This window comes from Crocodylus porosus, unplaced genomic scaffold (assembly GCF_001723895.1).
Source record: "Crocodylus porosus isolate Cpor-Errol unplaced genomic scaffold, CroPor_comp1, whole genome shotgun sequence".
NCBI classification, from domain to species: domain Eukaryota; kingdom Metazoa; phylum Chordata; order Crocodylia; family Crocodylidae; genus Crocodylus; species Crocodylus porosus.
Window position 1 is genome coordinate 15,406,208 of NW_017728910.1, and position 12,851 is coordinate 15,419,058.

At 42.8% G+C, this 12,851-nt stretch overlaps 1 protein-coding gene across 1 annotated transcript in view; it reads right to left on the minus strand.

Annotated features, from left to right (window-relative positions):
- Nucleotides 1-12,851, minus strand: part of SPATA16 (spermatogenesis associated 16) — a 129,550-nt gene that overhangs the window by 63,550 nt on the left and 53,149 nt on the right. The window lies entirely within an intron of this gene.

Below are 12,851 nucleotides of genomic sequence, written 5' to 3' on the forward strand. Positions count from 1 at the left end.
CCTAATTACTAGCACCAAAAGTTTATTTGTTGATGTAGTGCTATCAATGTATACTTCTGCATGTTTCTGTTATCTTTGCCTATATATTAATTGTTCTTTGACATTACTGTAAATTGAATTAGAAATTTCCCCTCTAGTTAAAACCGTCTTGCAACCAGTAATCCCAATCCTGCTGTAATACCCTTTTGGAATGTGTTTTTCAAGCCTGTATTATGTTCTTAATGAGATATAACCAAAAATACAAGGATGTAACAATAAACATTTCAAAGCAGGCCTAGTATCAGGGGGTAACATATTGTTGTACTCTATTGTAAACCTAAGAACTGGTAAATATACAGCACTCCCATTGATTTCACTGGGGGATGGGTATTCCCGTAAGAGCCATGAATATAAGGACTGGATTTCACCCTAAGGTCCCAGCCAGCTCTTATTCAAGACACTGGCAAAAATCCCTTTGGCTGCAGTAGAGAACAAAGCATGCGGTGGCTCACCAGACACAGCTAGTGCTCTTGTAACTTCATGCAGAATGTGCCAAGGGTGAAAACCCGGCCTCACTAAATATTTTGTTGCGGTTGGGATTTCACCCCAAATACTTAACTGAAGTAGCAAGGAAGGTAACCTGAGGAGGAAGGGAAGGCCCAAATAACTCATGCAACACCTTCTGCTTGAGTCAAGATGTAGTGTGAGCAAGGGGCTTGGGAAGAACCAGTCAGTGTTTTGGGAGAAGTAATCCTAGTTAAATAATCTCTTCCAGAAGTCTGAAAGGTATACAGCTATTCAATATGATTACCCACCATTTATAACTTGGGGAGTCTGTAGTACTTCCAGTTCCCTTTGAAATAGTGCTGGTTAGTACTGCAATGTGTTAGTTGTTTATGTGCATGAGCGATTGCTGTTCTTCTGCATCTGGCCCATAAGAAAGACAAGGCGTCTATGATGAATTGAAGCAGCCCTCCTTAAGATCAAATAGTAGAGGCCTATATTTTTGGAGTCAGAGGCCTTTTTTTTTTGTTCTACCACACCAGAAATTTGGGGAGGGAGGGACTGATTCAATAATTATCCTCTCTGTCTCCAGCCCTGGCTTCTCTGTAGCAGAAAGAAAAGTGAACTATCCGGGGTTGACATCTGTTCCTTTTCTATGCTTTGGTGATATGTGAAGGCAAAATTTGACAGAACTGTACAAAGAAGCACCCGTGATAGGATCCAGCATAACTTCAGCTGGTTTTCTGTTAGAAAAATGGACAGTTGCTGGGTTGGAATAGTATCGGGGGTGACTACTCCAAAACTGCTGCAATCCTGAAGATTAAATTTTGCAAATCCTTAATCCAAAATGTCACCACCATACACTGCAGTGTGATTGTGTTTCTACTGTGCTGCCAAACAGCATTTCTTGGGCCCAAATATGACCAGTTGGATCAGCACATGCTAGCAGTTTGTTTTCCCATCTTCGCTGCTGGCAGCTCTCACTGACACTATCGTCCATGTGATGCAGTCCAGTTGAAAATGTAACCCCAAATGCATCTCGTCTGCAACATGGCTAATCCTCTCCTCCTTGACTCCACATAGTGTTCAAGTGCAGTTCAGTAGCTAAAGCACTTTTTCAGCTTTAACTGGGATAACAACAGACTCTTTGTGACTTCAGAGACGCCATTTCTTCTCTCTGTGCCCCAGTTCCTATCTGTAAAGTTGTAGCATTAATTCTTGACTGCAAGCTCTTTTGGTTTTGACAGTAGTGCTTGAGGCCCTGATTTTGGTGGGGGCTTAAGGCACCATTATACTTGACATAATATCCTTATCCCTTTTGTTTTTCCCCATGATTTTGTTCTTATTTCTTTTAATAGGATTCAACACACATGTACACTTAAAGCAGCTGTGTTTAGTTCTTCAGTGTCTCCTTCAGTTCTTGGTAGATTTCTCTTCATCATTGTATGCAGTATATTATGGGTGGCAAATTATATACAAGAATGCTTTTCCCTAGTTTGTGACTTTTCTTTCTCTTGTTTGTACTAGCATCGCTCACTTGGCATATGGAAATGTGTATAGGCCAGAGGTGAAATCTGCCTGCATGACTCAAGAGGTTTAGACACCTAGGGCCAAACTTTCAAAGTTATCTAGATGCCTAAGTATGCAGACATGTACCTAATGTGACGTACAAAAACACTCAAGCTGGTTAGATGTGTACCTTCTCTGAGAGTTAGGCAACTAGTTCACCTGGGTGTTTTGCTAAGTTCCACCAGGCACTTATCTACATATCTGTAGGCACCTAAATACCTTTGAAAATCCAGTCTCTGGAAACCAAAGTCCTGCTGATTTCCAAGGGGAAGCTTCTGAGCACTTAAGACCTTTTTGAACTTGTAACTTCAAAGCCTATGTTACATAGGATCTTTTGAAACTATTATTTCAGATCCTCAAATGGTGATAATGCCCATTACCTTCTTTGTGGTCTGAGGGAAGAGTTAAGCAATATAGATAAAATAGTGCTTCTTAGGAATAATGCCACATTTTAGCTTCATCTTGACATTTTTCTCCATCATGTCTTGTCTAGTGCATGTGTTTGTCTCTTCTTTGTTTAGCATTTTCGGTATTGCTTTCACTTCTACCTATGCCAAATCTACAATGTGGATATGGCCATTTAAATAAAAATCCAAGTTATTAACATTTGAAAATTAGCTACAGGCCAAGGAGAGTATCATTTATAAAAGTATATTGAATGTGATAGTCCAAATTGCAGATTGGTATAATGCTAAATATGGATTAACAGCAGAGACTGTAATGACTAAAAGAGCCATCCATTATGCATTAGAGTCAATTTTATGCTTAAAATTATAGAGAGAATAAAATGTACACAACTATACAATCTACTCTAAGACTGTATTTTTATTAAAGGTTTATGGCAACAATATATATCATGAAAGGGATGCTCAGCTGCGTTATACATGTCACTTGAACTCCCAAGATAGATCGAGCTATATAACATGCACATGGTATCTACATGATGCAAAACAAGACCATGTAGAGATACTTGAACATACTGTTCACAAGTTAGCTCAAGGCCCAAAGCAACACAGCTGTGTCAGCAGAGTGCTCTTCTTGAGCTAATTTGACTTTTGAGTAGCAGGGTATATTAGCTCAGGCAGAGATCTCTGCTAACCCACTTATACTGCTTCTAGTTCCTGAGCTAGCTTGTCGGCAACACACTTAGACAGATCTCCACTGTACTGCTTTGTGTCGTGTAGATGTACTCCTATTTCCTGTGTGTTTTGGGAAAAGCAAAAAGTAGAAGTCCCTTGAAAAACAGTTTTCCTGAGTACTCTAGCTGACAACTATTGGAACGAGTGTGATTCCATCTTCTTTTTTCTTATTGATATTTGTATGTCAGTAGCATACAAGGTCCAGAAATAAGGGTACCCGACCAACACAGGGAAAAACCCATCCATCCTTCAAAGAACGTAGGAGCTAAACACACTGCAGTAATTACTGGGTTAGCTGCGACACTGTCCCTTCTTAGGTCCTACCACGTGCACCCAATACATGCTAGCCTTTGACACTTTGCTTGTCCTTGGGCTCATCTACATGAGACACTATGTCAACATAGCAACACGCTACAGCGATGTAGCATCTTCAGGCACAAACCGTGATGCTGCAGCTACGTTGCTACTGTGACGCGCTTCCCTGCTGTAGTGCGTCGCTTTAGTGACATAGCAGCTAAAACTAACCATGCGCCACCGGCATGGTGCAGTAACAACGGCGCCATAGGGACATGTGTAGATGCACCCCTTGAGTAGTATTACACAGTTCCCATTTGTACGTTTTCTTACCTAAGCTTAACCTCTTTGCACATCGCCCAGATGGGTCCAGCTTATTCACTGTCTCTGAGACGGGAAGAAGACAATGCTTCCTTCTGTGTCTGGGCAAGTCTTCCCAGCCTGCCAGCTTCTTTAGTGACACACCTTGAAGGGTGCATGGTGAGATCAGTACCTTTAATTGGCTCTGCCATGAACTATTTGGAACCAATTATGAAGTTATGCCAAGGCTCATGCTATGGATGCTGCTCATTTGGAATTAGCTGATTTCTTACTCACTGGCTCTGAGTTAGTGCTGAACAAATACAACCATGTGCTCGTGTATTAGGAGAGATGTGCATGGAAAACAGGGATAAAAAGCTCCTATTTGCACCTTTCATCCCCCAGAGCACAGGTATGGGGGCAGAGTGAAATCTAGCTGTATGCTCTATAGATGGGGCCAAGCCATGACTCATGAGATGCAGGCAGCTACCAAGTAGTTTAAGTGTGACTCCTAAGAAAGACTAGTAGTTAAATAAAAAACATTTCTCCCTAGCAGCTTTTCATTATTTTCTCATTTTTTTTTCTTCTGCTCTTGCTTATTATTTATTCTAAGAAGTCATTTAATGATAAAATATTTGAGCTGGGGTGTTGTACAAAGAGCATTGAAACTAGGGTGCAAGCACCTCAAAAGTTTTGTCACCTACAGCTCTTGGCCACATCAAGATTTTGGTTTGCAGCCAGAAGGGTTAGGGAGTTCTGCTGCCCCTGTCCTATAATAAACAATGTATTGAAAGCACTGTGATGTAAGGCAGCTTCAATTCACGATATTATATGCCTATTTCTGACACCCTCAGTGACACAGAATTACACCATGAAATACAAGCCTGCAAAGACTGTAATTTTCAAAGTTATTAATATGCTCCTAATTACCCAAATCATTGAGGTGGCTTTTGAATATGTGTGGATAACTAGAATAAAAAACTAATAGCAAGTAAGCTTTATATTTCAGATGTTGAGAATTCAGATAATCAGGTTGTACTGTGCACACTCCCATGTGGAATATCACCTCTTCTCCTTCGGGGGGTGTTGGTGGTAGCCATGTTGGTCTGAGGACACAGGCAGACAAGGTTCTTTGGGTAAATCTGATATCTTTTATTAGACCAATTAAATTGTTGGAAAAAATGTTTTTTGCAAGCTTTCAGGTACAAACACCCTTCTTCAGGCAGAGGGACACACTCTCCCTCTGCCTGAAGAAGGGTGTTTGTCCCCAAAAGCTTGCAAAAACAATTTTTCTAACTATTTAGTTGATCTAATAAAAGATGGCAGATTTCTCTTTTTAGCTTCTGGAGTTAAAATGTAGGACTGGGAAATAGTTCATCCCAGTTCTTACACCATTTGTTTGATTGACCTTGGGTAGGTCAGACTCATATTTCAAGAAGTGTCCACTTTGAATTTCAGGAATTGCTGCCCACCAGCAAAAGTCAGAGTGAGCTACAGGTGTTTACAAGCTCTGGAAATCAAGCTTTATATAGTCCCAAACAGGGTGAATTGGATGCTAGTGGATGCCTTGGGAACTGTTTGCCTTAGTCTCTGACTCTCTTTTCTTATTACACACGTACGAGACACATTCCTGTATTATAATGATGTTGGGGGCTTAATTCACTATTTTGAGGGGAATACAGACAAAGACAGTCTTAATAGTGAGACTGCTAAAAGTCTCACTTTTTTCTTCCTTTAGTCACCAACAATACAGATGATCTTTCTTTTCCTTTTGGCATTAAAATTAGCATGGGCATAAATCTTTCTCTTCAATCTTTCTTCCTAACTGCTTCTAGCTACCTCTTGTCCTCTCCCAAGCAGAAAAGAGTAGCAACTTATTTCAGCTATTTTTTCTTTGAAGAAAGGAATACTTGGGGGGGGGCGGGGGGAACATGGAGTAGAATTACATAATCTAACTTTTTTCCTCCAATAGTACACCTTGACCCAGTGTTGTTTTATCTTGGGTTGCAAATTCTGTAATCAGTACTTGTGTGGAGTCTCCTGGAACAAGTTACAATTGACATGCCAAACTGCTGAAAAATCCCCTCACACTTGAGAGGGGAAAGGGAGAGAAGCTGTTAGTTCTGAAGCTTACAGACCTTGGGGGTCAAGAAAGGAAATGAGAGCCGTTGAGTTTGTATGGAGGCTATTAAGAGCAGGTTAGACAAGTATCTGAATGCAGGGAAGGGTTTCAGCATAGCCAATCCTACCTTGGGACAAGGGCCTGCACTAGATGACGACCTGAGATCCCTTGTTGCCTTGTTTTCTATTATGTTACATACTCAAAATGCCATGGGCATGTGCACAGCTGCTTGATCCCCTGTTCCCTAGTTGTCTCCTAGGTGGTGGTACTAGGAGCATATACACCTCCACAGTGGGGACCACAGAGGCAATTGCTGAAGAATTTGTTTGACATTTAGCTTGAACCTTCAAAACAAGAGGTGTTTTGGTATATTCAAAGGATGCTTTGAAAGTAGTTGTGACCTTTCAGGGCTACCACAGCAAAGCTAAACCCAGCTGTTATTAAGAGAACAAGGCTAGACTTAGTAAGGCTGTTTCTATCTGGCCACTGGGTGGTGTAAAACAATAAGATATATGCATATGTATGTAACTGAAGAACACCACAAGAGAACTTGAACTGTCCTGCCTAGCCCATGTGCAGAAATTCAGAGCATATGTATCAGAGATGAAGGGAGCTTTAGCTTCCTGACCACTGCTGAAAGTATGCAGCTAAACCCTGCACAACAGCTGTAAGGACGTGTGATGTGCAACTGGAAGGTGCAGGTAGGGCGAACACACAATTTTATGGAATGCACCAAGATGTTACATTTCTAAAGAGGACAAGCAACTGCCATTATTGCTTTACAATCGTGTATTACATTGTGTAAATCCTGGAACACCTAAGTAGAAAGACTTGGGGTCAAATTTTTGGACTTCACAAAACCCAAAAGGGCAGAGAAGGATTTCCGGGAAGCATGGGATTCACAGGCCAGCTTCTTGCCAGCCCTCTAGTACAGAGAAACGTCAGGGGCAGCAAACAGTGCACCTTTATGGATGCAATTGCCTGTAGAGACCATGGATGCTAGACTGTGCAGCTATCTATTCTAAAGTGTGCAAGGTTTTGAACCAGCCCTGCTCATTGCCATGATTGGGACAGGGCTGATATGCAGCAAAATTAGTCATGTTCCCCACCTCATCAGTATTCACTTGAACTGTGGTGGCCCTGAAGATCTGTATTACGACACCAGTGGCTAAATTTCCCAGTCAGGTAACATTGTATTAGCATTTAGCCGGTTCTCAGTCTTGAAATGGCAAATAATATCTATACTTCTTTGTAGTTTTAAAATAGTTTTAAACTCTGTATGCAGTTTTCTTGAACACACAAGCCTAGGTATTTGTGATATTAATTCTGTTTTAGGCTTTCTTTCTAATATTTTGTTATGACCCCCTCAGAGAAAAGGTATATGACTAGATGAAAGACTCTTCTCTTCTGGTATGGCCTTTTTTATGTTCTTTGGAGAGTAAAGCAGAAAGATGACATATGTTACTGAACTAAGTTGGAGGCCTAATTGTGACCAAATTATCTGACTCTGAAAGTTAACAAAGAAGTAAAAGATCCCTTTTAAACATCTTCACCAGGTCTTGGGTACAGTTAAACCCTGATTACATCTGAAACTATTAGCTAATCACTGTTTTAGATAAACACGTTTGTTTTCTATAAAAGTTTGAGTACATGGGGCAGCTATGAAAGTAGCTTGGAGAGTATTGGCACAATCAGGTTTACCTGAGTATGGAATTAGTTACTGAATACAGCAGAAGATACCCAGCCATCCCTTATAGTTTGTCCCAGTTTCGTCATCTCTACAGCTCATCACGTAGCTAGCATCTTACCAGCGGCAGAGAACTGGATAGACCTCCCTCTGGAACCTGCCAACAGCACGTTTTTAAGACACAGAGGAGACTCGGAAACACGAGCGAGCAGGCCTGGCCTGAGCTTGCTGTTTCTGTCGTATGTCTAGTCCCAAGTGGTTTAGGCATGAGAGACCTATCAGGAAGCACAAATAAGTCTCCTGCAGAGCAGCACAGAGCATGGGACACTAGACCAGGATTTCTTATTATACAGTGGCTGCTTTTGAAAAAAAATAAATTGTCTTGCAGCAGCAATAGTAAAAACTAGTTTTAGATTTGAGCAGCCAGGGCAACTGCCCACGGTTCCAGGTCATAGGGGTCTCCAGCAGGCTGTTAGGCCCTATTTGTAGAAAAAACAAGTTATCCCTTATGTTGCTGGCAAGAGGAAAGGGCTCCTGCCTTAGCCTCTGCTCAGTTCCTTATGGGTCTAACACTGCCTTTACTTCTTCTAGTGCCTTGAGAGTCTTATAACTTCATAAAAACATTTTCTGTGTAATGGCAACTGCCACGTTAGGAAACAAAAATACAACCTTAGAGCTTAAAGGCTGATATGTGTACCAGAAAGGATAAAATTTAAAGAACTGACAGGAGGTACTTAGGGAAATAGGTCACACAGCACAGCAAGATCTCAGGATCGCTGTGACCAAATATCAAACAAGTGGCAGTCTGCATACAAATCCCAAGCACTGTGGGAAGCTATGCTTCCTGATTGAAGGCAACAGGTCACCTATTTGAGAATAGAGAGGATAACTGCGAGGAATTACTTTAAACATAAGTAAATGATGTGATTTTAAGAATAATATCTGAACACCAATGCTCCTTTGGTAAGGGGATAACTTAGCCTGTCAATAATTCCATTTACTTGCAGCAGAAAAAAATTAGCAGCTTTCTGTCCTTGACAACTGCCCTGGATGAATGAACTATTGTTTGACACTCAACCAATCTGCAGAGATGAAAGAATAATGAGTACAGCATATAAATTACAACCGTTATTCTTTGGACACAGACTGAAGTCAGATGCCAGTGTCAAATTAAATAAGAGGCAGAATGGACTTTCCTTTGGGCTGTGGCTGATTCTGATAAACGTCAAAGCCACTTTCTTAGATCCAGTTTATGAAATGTTCTTTTTGTAATATTTCTCTGGGGAGAATGGAGGTCACTCATAGAGCAGAAGCTCTTAGTTGTTTGCTTGCAAGGAACAGAATCATTTTCTTCCCTCAATACAAAACACTAACATCACTCTTCCTTTTTCTTCCCGGCAGAGGGCTCCCTGCCCCTCAGCTCTGGGAAAGCATGTCAGTGACTAAGAAACATTTTCATCAGGCTGCAGCAGAGTGAAAAAGGAGGTGGGGAGAAAGTGAGCAAGATAGCTGAGTCAATTAGGTGGGTTAAAGCTTTCCTTCCTTCTTCGCTGCCTGCATGTAGCAAAGGAGTCAAAGTCAGGATCCAAAAAGCAGTGCTGGGCATGCAGCTGTGATCTTCCCAGTTTTTAATACAGTAAAGCAGCAGTATTATGTCAGTGAAAAGACATGGCTGACCCCAAATCTGGCAAGCACGCACACTGACAGAAATGCAAGGATAATACATGCACAAAATTTTCAAGAGTGCCCTTCACTGGGCATGCTCCTTGTCTAGTGCATTGTATGGACACTGTATGCACGTAGTGTAGGTGATCCTTGCATCATCCATGGATAATGCTTGGTGCCTGTTTCAGGTCACCACCCTGCTCTATGCTGATTTGAAGCATATCTAAATTTTTGCAGCCACTAGTTACAGAGGCGTAACTCTTACCTCAAGCTATAGTTGTGGATGCCTTTAGCTTTGGAGATCCCCAGCAGGCTCCCTGTTGGGGTTAGCTATATGGGCTGTCATCTTATCTGCATGGTGGTTAGGTTGCCAGGGATGAAAAGTAGCCCCTGAGCACTTTATGCAGTAATAAATGGCATCCCAAAGTCAGGGCTTCATAAGATACCCTGCCTCCAGCAGATGTCTCTAGGGATACCTCCCTTCACTGGATACCTCCACTGGATACTACCCAAAGTTCAGTCTTTTCTTAACCTTTAGTAATTCATGGAGTATGAGATACTAGAACAAAAAAACCTTCACTGCAAGCTCTCTTTAGACTGCGTGACCAGAGGGCCCCAAAGGGACTTTCATTAGTGTCTCCAGAAAAAGGTTGGTTTCCTTGACAACTGATGTTTTTATAGAAAAAAAAATTTTGCTTCATTTTCTATAAACTGAAATTGAATTAGTAGAGCGAGAAACATACCTTTGTCCATTTCTTGACAAATAAAGCAACCGAAGGAGACTGGTTTTAAAATGAAGTAACCCAGGAAAGAGGTAGGGGTAGAAATAATTCAACCAGTGGCTTTAGGGGAAGAATATAGGATTATTGTTTATTTGATAGCGCCACACATATTCACCCTTCATTTGCTACCCAAACTTTGAGGATTTAAAAAGAGGGGACCCAAATCTGGATTCATGCAGGGAGAGATCCTCTAATAGGCAAAGTGCTCAGATCCCGTGCCAACAAGTGGAGCCTGCTATTGTGCTGATGGTATTATCTAATGCCTTTTTAAAAGAAGCAGTAAAAAAGCTGAGTCAGCTTCCCTGAGGCTATTAAGATCCAAAACCTTCTTCTTCCTTCAGGCCTACTGTGTAGAGAAGCACAGAAGAATACAAGGTGTTTATTCTGGCATAGGGGGACAGCCTGCTTCCCTTTGCCTGTATAAAGCTAATTCCAAGTTACTAGTGTTGTAGCTTGTGATAAAAAGACCTACCTTAAGATCCTCACAGAACATGACAGCACTGTTAAATCAGGCAGTACAGCATTATGATCATCAGAAAGAGGACAGCAAGACGTCTTAATTATAAGAAGCCTTTATATGGAATTTATATACTTCAGGCTTCAAACCACATAGAGACCTGGATTGTTTCTATAAATTATGAATTGGCACTTCGTATTACTCAGGCTCAGGACTCATCAAGATGACAAAATTAGAATAGGTCAGATATAACATAAATTATATGTCACATCTAATGTAATCTGATTTGCTTAACCTGGTGGGTGCTCATTGGATCACGCTGTCAGGTACCAGTCCGCTGCCACCTCACGTCCTCTAAGGCTCGAGAGTCCCATCAGAGTTCAGTCACTGACTCTAATATGAGGTCCCTAGATCCACTTTCAGAGGGCAGATCTCTTGTCCATGACTTCCTGAGAGATGGGAGGTGCAACCCAAATACTTAGTCTGTGGGACAAATGCCAACAGCTCATCTCTAACTTACACGTACCCTTCTCCCACTGCTCTGGTAGTGTGAGGGGCTCTGAAGTTTACAGTCTGTTTTTTTAGGGGCATGTGTAGCACACAAAATATGTACAGAGATGCAGACAAACAAACTTTGCACAGGGTTCCTGACTTAGGTGCATTAATGCATGGGCCAGTTGGGTCTTGGACCGGGGCTCTGCCTCTGCACAGGTGAAACCCGTGTCTGGGCTGGGCCAAGTGTGTGCAATGTGGCAGGCCATAGTTGCTGGGTGTCGCTGCAGCTGGATTGAGCTGAAGCGGGGCAAGGGGCTGCCCCTGGAGGCTGGTCCATGCCACACATACCCGGCAGACAGCAGATCTGCACTGCTGGTGCTGCCTTGAGCACAGCCCCAGGCCTTGGGGCCAGTGCATCCTGGTCCACTTGTTGCTTCCACTGCACCAGCTGGAGACAAGTTGAGCCCACAGCTACAGGGCAGGATGCGGGTGGGGTGGTGGGTTCCTTTTCCAATTAATCTTAATCCCCCCCTGGTTCCCAAACACTTCTTCTCTTCATTAAAAGTAAAACACAAGGGAGTATGGGTCACTCAGAAACAAATAATATCCTGAACACAATGTTGCTCCCTTTCACCCACCCTTTCCTTGGGACTCTGTTGGGCCTCTGACAAACATTCATCTGAAAGTGAGATGGGATCTGATCTGTGAACCAAACAACTGAACCGTGATTGTGGGTTTGGGGATCAGATCCAATTATACCATATTGCTGGTGCAAGAGGAGCCAGGGGTCTCTCCCCTGTGCTGAGAATTTGGGTGTCTGACAATCAGTTGATCAACAGCTGGCTCTGGGGACCCGCAGGGCTGGTTCAAGCCCCTACGTGGTCCCTGGAGCTGGCTGACAACCAGGTTGGCATGATCAGGACTGCCCCAGGGCCCAAGCCCTGGAGTGGTTCCTTTTAGCTGATCCTGGGCAGGATCCGGATTGCCCCAGGGTCCCAGTCTCAATCTGCTGTCAGCTGGCAGGGACTGCCCCAGGATTTGCGCTTCAGACCAGTCCCTGCCTGCCAACAATCAGCTGATGGGGACCACCCCAGGGCTCAAATCCTTATCCTGCCAGCCAATGGAAGATAAGGACCACCTCAGTACTGGCACCCTGGGTTGGGTCAGCTGATCAGGTTTGCTCAGGGCTCGAGCCCTGGGGTGGTCCCTGCCACATGTTCAGTTTAAGGTGCAATGGAAACCAGCCATAAGATTATTATACATAGTAACTTTGAAGCTGGTTTCCTGTTTTATTGCACCATTATTCCCCTGAACATGTGGCTGGTTTATATTTTAAGATGCGATGAATTGATTAATTGTACCATAAATGTAACGTCTACCCGAAGCCTTGAGGTCCACTTGAGCTCAGGAAGCCAGGGCTCTTTTCCCCGATTAATCAGGATCCTGCAGTAGCTCCTTTCATCCTGGGAAGGTAAAAATGGCTCCCAAAGTAGAGCTTCTCTTGCCTTTCATAAGGTTCCAATTAACAACCCTCTACAACAGGGGTAGGCAACGTTTCTCGGCCCGAGGGCTGAAAAAAACACAATGTCTACCTTGGAAGGTGCTGGAGTGCCTGCATGCCAGAAAATCAAAATGAAGGCTGGGCTGGGCAGAGTACATGGCAGGATGCACTGGATATTAATATATTTAATAATCATAAATGTTGCCTTTGTTGTTGTGTATTCTTTGTTTGTTGAGCATGTTGCAATGAGAGAGAGAGAGAGAGAGAGAGAAAAAAGAGAGAAATAAGAGAACGAGGGGAGGGAGGGAGGGAGAGAGAGAGAGAGAACCAGACACGCGCACACAGAGAACCACGTGC